This window comes from Vigna unguiculata, chromosome 4 (assembly GCF_037176805.1).
Source record: "Vigna unguiculata cultivar grain cowpea cultivar isolate G323 ecotype 2 chromosome 4, ASM3717680v1, whole genome shotgun sequence".
Classification (NCBI taxonomy): Eukaryota; Viridiplantae; Streptophyta; class Magnoliopsida; order Fabales; family Fabaceae; genus Vigna; species Vigna unguiculata.
Genome location: NC_140795.1, coordinates 8099875 through 8111180, shown reverse-complemented (window position 1 = coordinate 8111180; position 11306 = coordinate 8099875).

Below are 11306 nucleotides of genomic sequence, written 5' to 3'. Positions count from 1 at the left end.
TTTGGATCCGAAAACCACAGTTCCACACCTTTCCACATACATGTTATGTTAAGTGTATATCATACTTGGATGGAAAAGAATGATAAGGTTCATGGTAAGTAAGATTGATAGACCAATATATCTAGTTTAGAATTGCACCTCTGTTGATGATCTTTTCAGACATTACTGTCAAATTCCTTGAAAGACTATGATGAATTAGGAAAATTAGGAAAACATTACTCTTTTCTATCTTTCCACACTCATCAATTAGGAAAATTCATCCAAAGGGACCATGATGAATATCTGGTGTATCTGAAAAACTATCAGCTCACACAATCAATCAATCCTCATTATCCAAATGAACTTTTCCAAAATTAAAGTGAAGCAAAAACTAAGTGCATTACATAGATATTGCATACTGTCATTTGAAGACAACATTGAACAAAAGTTTTACAGTCTTGTATTATATGAATCAAACAATAATTTTTAATACCTAAATCTAAAAATTTAGGTAATATCTTGGAGAAAAAACTTTCTATGATAGAGTTTTCCAATGAAACGAACAAGAAAAAATATGTTAAAGTAGAGTTCTTGCAAGTCATACTACTTATTTTTTCAAGGCAACCTATTAATTCTAGATGTAATTTTTTGTCGCATGAGTCTTTGAATAAAGTTTATTTTCTATCTACTCACTTATTCATTGTTTCTTAATAAGGGTTGTATTTGCTCTATTAAACATTCATATTTATGTGCTTTCTAGTTCCAATGTCGATGCAATTTACCTAGTCAATAGATTTTTAATGATACCGATAATGGTTCAATTTTTATTATTTCATCATTTGTTAACCCTTCTGTTTTATTGGATAAATCATTATTTATACATGCCTTAGATAATGAAAACCATTCGAGAATATTCTTTAAATTGTGTGGTATGTCTCGTTATCCTAGCTCTATTTCTCTTCACATAGCCAATGTCAAATAGCCAATTTTTATATTATTAGTTTTCATTAAAAAACTATATATGTTGGAATATGACAAGCATATGCATATAATTTAAGTGGATAAATAGTTACCAATTCTTTTTTTTTTAATCCTAAAATAAGAGTTGTTGATCATCTTTAAAAATTTACAAATTCAAAATTCTGTGAATTATATGCAGGAAGCACAAGAGGATTTCTTTAAAGTCTTTAGAAAAAGCTCGCAAAGCCTTTGGCACTGATGAGGATCTTCTTTTGGTAAGCATCTTATACGTCAAATAATCATCTTTCACGAAGCTATTTGAACTAATATTGGGTAATTACACTACAAAAATATATAATTATAATGGAGGATCTAATACTTCCATCTCTCATGAACAAAGGCATTACTTTTTTTGGTTTCAAGTTTATCAATAATAGAAATAATGCGGGCCTATGTCGGCAAAATATAACCTTGATGGTAGTGACCAAAAGTAACTATGAGAAGCTTTAACCTGAAAGAAATCTTGTAGACACTAGTTGAAAAAAGATTTCAAGTTTTCACCTTTTACTAAAAAGTTTATAGGTAGAATTTTAAATTCTCTAATGTTAAGGTATTAAATTGCTAGTAAATTTTTGAAATTTCAATTTCTTTTGAAATTATCCATGCTAACAACTCTTTGTCATAAAACATTTCAAATTTTCTATAAAAGTGAATTGCCCTTTAAAAAATATTCCTCCAAATATCACATTCAGTAATTTTGCAGTTTTCTTTTATATGAAATAAAGTTTCAGTTCTCTGTAACAAATAATTTGTTTTTTGTTGGCCAACTAATGACTTGGTGGGATAAATGGATTTTAGTATGATGCAATGGATTTGTTGAAAATTAATTGATTATAGTAGTCATGAACTGTTATGTTTTCTTTTTTTTTAAATGGAGGACTAAGTTCAGGGAAACCATGAACATGGCTGATAATGATGCTAGTACAAGGGTTATTGACTCACTTATTAATTATGAGGTGAGCATTTCAGTCATTAATGCCAGTTTTTTAATGTTATCTTCGATTTAGTGTTTTTTTATCACTTATTTTTTCTTGGTTTACAGACTGTTTAATATTTTAATAATGAAGTTTATGAAGCTGATAATTATGACAAGTACCTAAAGAGTAAGTGATCAATTTTCCTTGTTAAGTTGGGTGTGTAAAATGGCACTAGTTATTTTGTATATTCTTATTGCTCATATATTGTTCTTGGCCTATTTGTATGACCATTATTTCATAGGTCTGTATGGGCGTCTCTCACTTAAGTTAGTAATGAGCCTTCACGTTGTTGCCTTTAAACTCACTTAAGAGAGCATATAATCTTGCTTAAGTTAGCTTTTGAGTTTCAAGATTAGGTGCTTCTTGACTTTATTAACATAATTCTCTTTTATAATTGATGTTGCTTGCTTCTCCAGTTTTATTTGTGCTTCTCTTAATTCTTTTTTATAATTGATTTTGCTTGTCCTGCTGCAGTTTGTAATATCATTGTCTAGGATATGAGGATGATGCTCTGAAAACCCAACAAAGTCTTGCTGTATTGAATTTTGGTCAAAATTTTATATTTAGTGTTGTTCTTTCATCGACAATGGTGTTGTGCTCTCATGGGATCATGGATGGAATGATGACTGTTGGTGATTTGGTAAAGTTTTCTTAAATTTAGTTCTAGTATGAGGCTTGGGTAGCTTTGCTCCATTGAAGCTTTTATTTGTTCTTTAATGATTATGTTTGCTTTCATGGACAAAGGATTCTTTATCCTCCAATCTCTTTGTAGTTATCTTCTTACTGTCATAATGAATATCTTCTTTTCTTAAATTATTCTAAATTCAATATGCAGGTAATGGTGAATGGGCTTCTCTTCCAATTATCACTTCCACTTAATTTCCTTGGTTGTATTTTTCGTGAGACTGTACAGAGTTTAGTTGACATGAAATCCATGTTTCAGTTACTTGAGGTATCTTCCACGTCGAATTTTAGTAAATTATCTTGAAGTTAATTTGAAATGTGTATTGTTGATTGTGAAATTTCTTTCTTTCACCTCGTATATACCATACACAAGTTCAAAATACTGATTATTGCTAGATTTTCAAAATCTATCAATAATAAAAAAAATTTATTTTGGTGCTTCCACCACCATTTTTTTTCGTTGCACCAGGTCGATGCTCTGAATGGTAAGATCCAACTTGCCTTGGTGGTGATTCAAGAACAGAACCTTATATAGTTACACATACTCTACTACTTTCTCATGCAATTGTTGTAGATGTGTACAAGAATCAGTTCCAGGTTCTTTTAGTCTTTATGAGAACTTTAAATCTTCATATTTGACTAGGTTTTTGTATTGCTAAGTTGTGAGACTAAACTGGTGTATGATTCAAGAACTAGATTGATTACATCATCGAAAGGAAGCAGTGCTTAAATTGAGGTACATTATCACTGCTGAGTAGCATTATGTTTTTGGCATAAGAAAATCTACAAGTTTGCTTTGTGACCAGGGGTTAAGACTCTGTGAGCATGGGTTTTTTAACTTGTTGTGTTAGTGTTCACATGGTCTCTATAAATTGAACTGATTCCATTCAATCTTGACTAGGAAGCATTATTATAGTATTTGTTTGACCATCAAGTCCCTTGTTGCAGGTTTACTCTACCAAGCATGATATCACATATGTGTAGTGTCTTATGACAGGCTTGCTATTAGCCATTAGAAAAGTAGTGTGTCTCAAGGTAGCTACCTAATCACATGAATTCTTTGCATCATCCAACTTCATCTGGCTCAAGGTTTTAATTGTCATTTTATGAACCTTGCAGAATTTAGTATGACTTCATGCTGGTGCTTGTAACAACAATATATGCACACCACAACCAATGCTCCTAATATTCAACAGCTGCTGCTTTGTTAACAATACATCTTAGAAGATGCTTTAGGTGTTGCGATCTTAGAAGATGCTTGTGTTAACAATACTATGAAATGTGGTTGAAGAAACAAAACTCAACTTGTATTATTCACTCTTTTGTAGATTTTATTTAAAATTGTAGATTTCTTTTTATCCTTTTACGAATGTTATAGGAAAATTATAAATACAAAAAACTTAAAACTTTTGTCTTTTATATTTTTCATTTATTTTAAGATTTATGTATAATTAAAAAAAAGTAACAAACATAAGGTGGATTTAAAACCCTTTGAAAAAATTGTAGAGAGAACGGGTCTCAAACCCTAGTCATTACCAGGGGTTTTGTAAACCCTGGTCATTACCAGGGTTTTGTAAACCCCAGCCACTACTAGGGGTTTTAAAACCCCAGTCATTACCAGGGATTTTGAAAACCCCCAGTAAGTTGCGCTAATACCAGGGGTTGTTAAAAACCCCAGTAACCTCTTAGCTACGGTGGTTTTTCTAGGGGAAGAGGAAACCTCGGGTAAAGCCATTAGTGGGGGTTAAAACCCCCGTAAACGCCAAAAACAACCCCAACTAAAAATAATTATTTTTGTAGTGGGTAATAGAAGAAAATTAGAAAAGTTACAAGTGTGAAGCTAACTAAAGTAGTTAATAAGTTATAAGTTATAAACTCTTAAAATAAAATATTTTAATATACTTTATTAATCAAACTAACTTATAAGTTATTAAATAAACTCGAAACTACTTTATTAATTACATTAAGTAGACATTAATAATAATAAATATTACCCTTTCCTTACAATTAACGTAAACATTATTGACATTAAGAAAGTTTATGTCAGTTATAAAAAAAAAATATCTAATTGATGGTGCATTTTTAGTTAACGATACAAAATACTTCAGGATGTTAAAATTTATTTCACAAAAAAAAAAGTTAAGTTAATGTATATGATGCACCAATACTTTAATTTGGATCACGTATATGTGTCTGAAACGTATTTGTATTTGATACTTTAAAATTCTTTACCGATATTTAACAATAAAAGATTTAATCTATAAAACAGAAGTATTTTTATGTTGACAATAATACATATAATTTTAATTTGGATTCACATAATAACAATTATATTTTTATAATGTTTTTAAGAATTACTATACACTTTTCAATGTATATATATCACATATCATATCATATTATTTTTAAAATAAACGTATTGGCATATTGGACACATGTTGTATCCAATACACATATTGTATCAGTGCATCATATTATAAAAATATTTCTCGCTTTTTTTTATTTTGAATGTCTTTATTTAACTCACATTTTCAATGTTTAACCTAATATACATGGGAAGGTTTAAAACAGATGAAAAATAAATATTTGATTATTATAAGTTAAGAGTGTGTGTGTGTATCTATGTTTGTGTGTCTATCTGTGATTATTATAAGTTAAGTGTGTGTGTGTGTGTGTCTGTGTGTGTTTGTGTGTGTTTGTGTTTGTGTCTGTGTCTATGTGGTTTGTGTTTGTGTTTGTGTGTGTATGTATGTGTCTGTGTATGTGTGTGTGTGTGTGTGTGTCTGTGTTTGTGTTGTGTGTGTGTTTTTGTCTGTGTGTGTGTCTATGTTTGTGTATGTCTGTGTTTGTGTCTGTATTTGTGTCTGTGTCTATGTGTATCTATGTCTATGTGTGTCTATGTTTGTGTTTGTGTTTGTGTGTGTGTGTCTGTGTTTGTGTTTGTGTGTGTATCTATGTGTGTTTGTGTCCGTGTTTGTGTGTGTGTGTGTATGTTTGTGTTTGTGCATATGTTTGTGTCTGTGTCTGTGTAAATTTTTATGGTCTATTAAGTCCTCAAACGTTTTAAACTTTGAATGAAGTATATGTAGTTAGATTTCATAGTTAATTGTATGATGTAACAATTACTTTACACTATCATTCTATTTAAATGTTGTCACATAATATTTTACTATAAGATATTTAAATGAAGAGATCTCAATCAAGGGTTTCTTGTATTTAACGACAATTATTCTTAAAGCAAATTAAATTATTAAATTAAAAAAAATCTATAAGATATTAAATTAGATAATTAGTTAATAATGAAATTATTAAATTATTAAATATAAAATAAAAAAGTATGATTTTATAATTATAATTTTATATTTTAAAAATTTTTAAATTATCTAATTTTATAATTAATATTTTTATATTCTATAATTAAACCATTATAAATTTATAAAATTATATAATTATATAATTATGAAATTGTAAAATTGTAAAATTACAAGAATAAAGAAATTACGAAATTATATGATAAAAAATTATAAATTTTGAAATTATGATATTATAAATTATGAAATTATGAAATTGCATAATAAAAAAGTATAAGTTGTAAACTTAGATAATTAGATAATTAAAAAATTATGAAATTATATTTTTTATTTTATATTTAATAATTTAATAATTTTATTATTATCTAAATTTATATTTTATAATTTTATATATTTTTATCTTTTAATTTAATATTTTATAATTTTAATTTGTTTTAAAAGTAATTTTTCTTAAATACAGTAAATTTTTGAGGTAGATCTTCATCATTACATTTTTTTGGTATTATGTGGCAACATTGAAGTAGGATGATAACATATAACTGTTACATGACATGCGACAATTAAAATGTTTTAGTATTTTGAGGACTAAATACATCACACAAAAATTTAATATGAACTCAATTGAAAGTTTCAAAATTTAGCAGATACTCAAAATATAATTAAACTTATATTTTATTGAGTAAGGTTTTTTCCTCCTATATTTGTCTTTTGGTTTTGTATGTATGAGCTAGGAATATTTATGGTGAAATACGATAGAAAAAAGTGAGTATTGGTTATTCTAGTGGTGTAATAATATATTTGATTCTTTAATTAGGTTTCTTGGAAATAATTTTGACGTTCTTTAATATTTTTCATACAAATATTTGACTTGAAGAGCATATTAAGTAAGGGAAGTTAAAAAGTTTATGACTATAATTAAGGTGAATTTAATACTTAGTAGAGCTGTCAATTTGGGCCCTAGTCCATGGGCTAGTCTTGACTCACTCTTCATTAAGCCCCCTTTTAGGAGGCCCCCAAATGAGGGGGTCAAACAAGAGCCCCAGCCCCCAAAGCCCCCAAAACCCCCTCTCTAGTAGGTTAGGATCATGGCTAAGGTGGGTTAGGCCTTCTTAAAATGCTATATTAAGCCAGAGTCAAAGATCAAGTCCAACGACTCGGACGAGTCCTAAGACCCGACAAGACCGACGACCCAAATGGGTCCGACGAGACCGAGGACCCGGATGGCCTAACGACCCCGATGGGGTCGAAGATCCGGACAGACCCTATGATCAAGACCAGCCCGACGAGGAGGAGGAGCCTGATGACCAGGACGGGCCTGAAGACCTGAACGGCCATAACGACGACAAGGACCAGAGGAACAACTTGAACGGGCCACACAACTTGGACGGGACATACTACCCGGACATGCAAGATGATTCAAATGGGCTCGACGGCCCGAACAACCCGACGACCCTGACAACCCGACGACCCTGATAGGCTCGAAGAACCAGACAGGCCCCAGTACCCGAACAAGTTTGATAGACTCGACAACCCTATCCGGGTCGAAGGTTCATCTTGGTTGTCCAACTTGTTGGGATTGTTGGAACCATTAGGTTCGCCCGGCCCTTCCGGGTCGTCGATCGATTTCGGGTCATCAGGCCTATTCGTATCGTCAGGACTGTTTGAGTTGTTGGGCACGTTTGGGTCATTGGGTTCATCTAGATTGGCGGGCCCGTCCCGTTCGTCTGGCCTGTTGGGATTGTTGGGACCATTAGGTTTATCCGACCCATCCGGGTTGTCGGCCGATTTTGGGTCATTGGGCTCATTCGTATCGTCGGGACTATTTGAGTCGTTGGGCACGTTTGAGTGATCAGGTCCGTCTGGATCGTAGGGCCTGTTTGGAAAGTCGGGTTTGTTTAGGAAGTCAAACATTTCTGGGTCATCGGGTCCGTCTAAGTCGTTAGGCCCATTCGGATCATCATGTCGTTTGGCTTGTCCGGGTCATCATGTTGTCCGGGTTGTTGGGCCCCCTCGGCCAATTCGGGTTGTCATACACGTTTAGGTCGTCGGAAAGTTTAATAATAATTTTAAAAAATAATATAATTTTCATGTTTAAGAAGAAAGTCCATGGGCTAGCCTTAACCCACATGGCTTTTGTGGGGTTTTTGACCCAATGGGCTTTTTTTTAATGTGGGCTTTTTTGACCCTAGCCCACATGGGTCAGGGCCAAGTCCTGTGGATTGAGCCAAATTGACACCTTTAATACTTAGGTTAGATATATGTGGATGAGCTAATGTGGAATGGATTGTTTTATATTCATATATAAGTTTTATTGAACAAGAAGAAAAAGCATATATAAATGTGTTTGGATAGAGAACTTTAGAGATAATTTACTTTTATTAAAAAACATATATTTTATGATAAAATATGTTATTTGGTTATTGTTGAAAATTAAATTATAGAAATTTAGAAAAGTAAATTCATTAATTAAAATCGTATATATAGTTTCAAATTTCTCATAAAAAAAAGTAAGAATATGATATTTTTCATACTATTTTCATATTCTCTCTTTGGTTTAACCTACTTGATATATCATCGATTTCACTTCGGTTGAAATGTAATTGGTTTGTCAAGGTTGATGAATGTTTCATTTGGATCAAAGTTTTCATGAATATTTATTGTTCTTACTGGAATATGGAACGTGGACTTTTGTATAAGTGACAAGATGCAAGTGGTAGGTTGTATGCTCCTGATTTCAATTTAGTTCTAATTAATAAAAATATTTGTATAACATGTATATAGAAATTAAATTTTGTTTCCATTTTGAGAGGAACAAAATTGTTTAGTTTTTTAAAAAATGAGCCTAAATTGGAAAAAATAAAAATACATGGATCATATTGAGATTGAGACAATAACATCTAGCGTGACAATGACATGTGGCACTGCATTGACATAAACATTGTTACTATCATGTGGCACGCCAGCACTTTGACCCATGGCAAATTTTTTACTTTTAAAAAAAATTAAATTAAATTAAAAAAACACACAAATTAACACATGACACTTCTTTAACATTATTATTATGGTCCCATTGATAGAAATGATCTAATTATATCAAATTTTCCAAAATAGAAATTAAAGTAAGAAAAAAAAAGAAGAAGACCAAATTAATATTTTTCAACAAGAATGAGAATAAAGTCATAATATAACCTTTATTCTTCAACATTAAACCAAATCTATTTCTCAATTGATGTACTCAATTGAAGTATGCCGAAGTTTTCTCAACTAATGTAAGTTATACTATTTTTTTTAGATGTTAATAAAAAATTTTCAATTAAAATCTGTTGAGATTATTCTGTGTTGTTGATATCTATAGGCTAACGTAATAATTAAAATATTTTATTAAAAAAAATTAAAGGTAAAAATATCAAGTAACTTTATTGAAACAAAAAATTTTAAAATTAAAAATTTAAATTAAGAACAATTCAAATTCAATGTAGTTTTTCTGAACATTACAAATCATTTTCTACTTAAACATTATTTGAGTTTTGTGTGATTGTTCAATTTTGTTGAAGTTTAAATTATAATATTAAATTTATTATGATGAGATGAATATCAAGTTACTTTGTTGAACAAATTTTTCTTAAAATTTAAAATTTAAAATGAGAACAATTCAAATTCAATATATATAATCTTTCTGAAAATTACGAAACTTTTCTACTCACATTATTTGAGTTTTATGTGATTGTGCAATTTTAAGAAATTCTAATTATAATATTAAAATCATGTTGATGAGATAAATATCAAGTTATTTTATTAAAAAATTTAAAATGAGAACAATTCGAATTTCAATATATGTAGTCTTTTTGAAAATTATTATACTTTTCTACTCAAACATTATTTGAATTTTGTGTGATGATGCAATTTTGGGAAGTTCCAATTATAATATTAAAATTATGTTGATGAGATAAATTTGTACATGTCAGTCTATTGATGGATATATATGGTTTATACAACTCTTGGATGTGGTGGGTAGTTTTGTCTAAATGTAAATTGAAAAGTTTTAATTAAATTGATGTGGAATCTTACAATTATGTTTAAAAAAATATTTTTAATTAAAAAGAAATCTTTATCAATTTAATTAGGAATCACATTGAATTATGTTTGAGGTATATTCCTAAAGTGATAAAAGATCAATTGACCAAGTTTGAAGTGATGACATTCAATTATATAACAAAGTATGATTGTTTAAGTGTCCATCTAGTCACTAAAGCAATAAAGATTCACTCTCACGCCATAAAAAGTGTTGTTTCCAAACTTAGGTGAGAGACTTAGTCTGAATTTTCTCTCCACTTGAAAAAGACTTCTTCAACAAGGATGTCTAGCTCAATCAATACCTCTATTGTGATCATAAATATTGATTTTAATGAATAAGTATAAATTGAGATATATGATTGAATTAGATGAGAAATGAGAAATGATTAAGATGATATTTTAAGCTAGTTTGTATTTTGTGTTGTAACTAACATCAATTGTCCCGTAGTAAAGGTCAAGTGGGCCGGGTCACAATCAAATCGTAACGTTTGGATTGTTACATTCTTAAGTAAAAAGAGTTGTATCCTAACTAATGACTATAACTTTTGACCTACTAGTAAGTGTTCAATCCAACAACTGGTCTCAAATCCAAGGTCTCGACATCAATATTATATATCACAATTTGAGACTAATCGTTTCTTTCTATGATTAGATTATAACAAACTTTTTGAACAAAATTGCTCAATTTGAATTAACAAATTAAATGCACTATTAATACGTTCAGAGCTTGTCTATCGCAATTTAGCATACTAGACCAATTGATGAAACTCATCTAACTAGACAATATGTGATTTAACTTTATTCTCGGGTTGCACAAAACACATGAACATTGAGAGAACATGTACTCATTCAATCATAAAAGTCACTTAGTACATATATATAATTTGTCAAATCGTCAAGTGAAATTCAACAAATTGAACTTTATAGTAAGATTTGTCTAGTTAGACTTGAAAATTGATTTTTACCACACTAATTTATGTTGAAGCTTAGATAATATCTCTAACAAATATAATTAAAAAGAATGACTTTACTCTTAAATACATTCCAAAACAGTTAAGGTTTGATATTCTAAATGAGTAAAAATTAATCATCAAAAGGTAATCATCAGTTAGTATTTGATTTGATGAGACTTACTTAATACTTGTCTTTTGGAATATGTTGTAGTTCCTTTATTGATCTTTTGTTGAAACAATAAATGTGTGAGTGTGATGATGCACTCAGTATTGAAACTAAGGGCTAAATGTTCTGCCACTCTTATTCT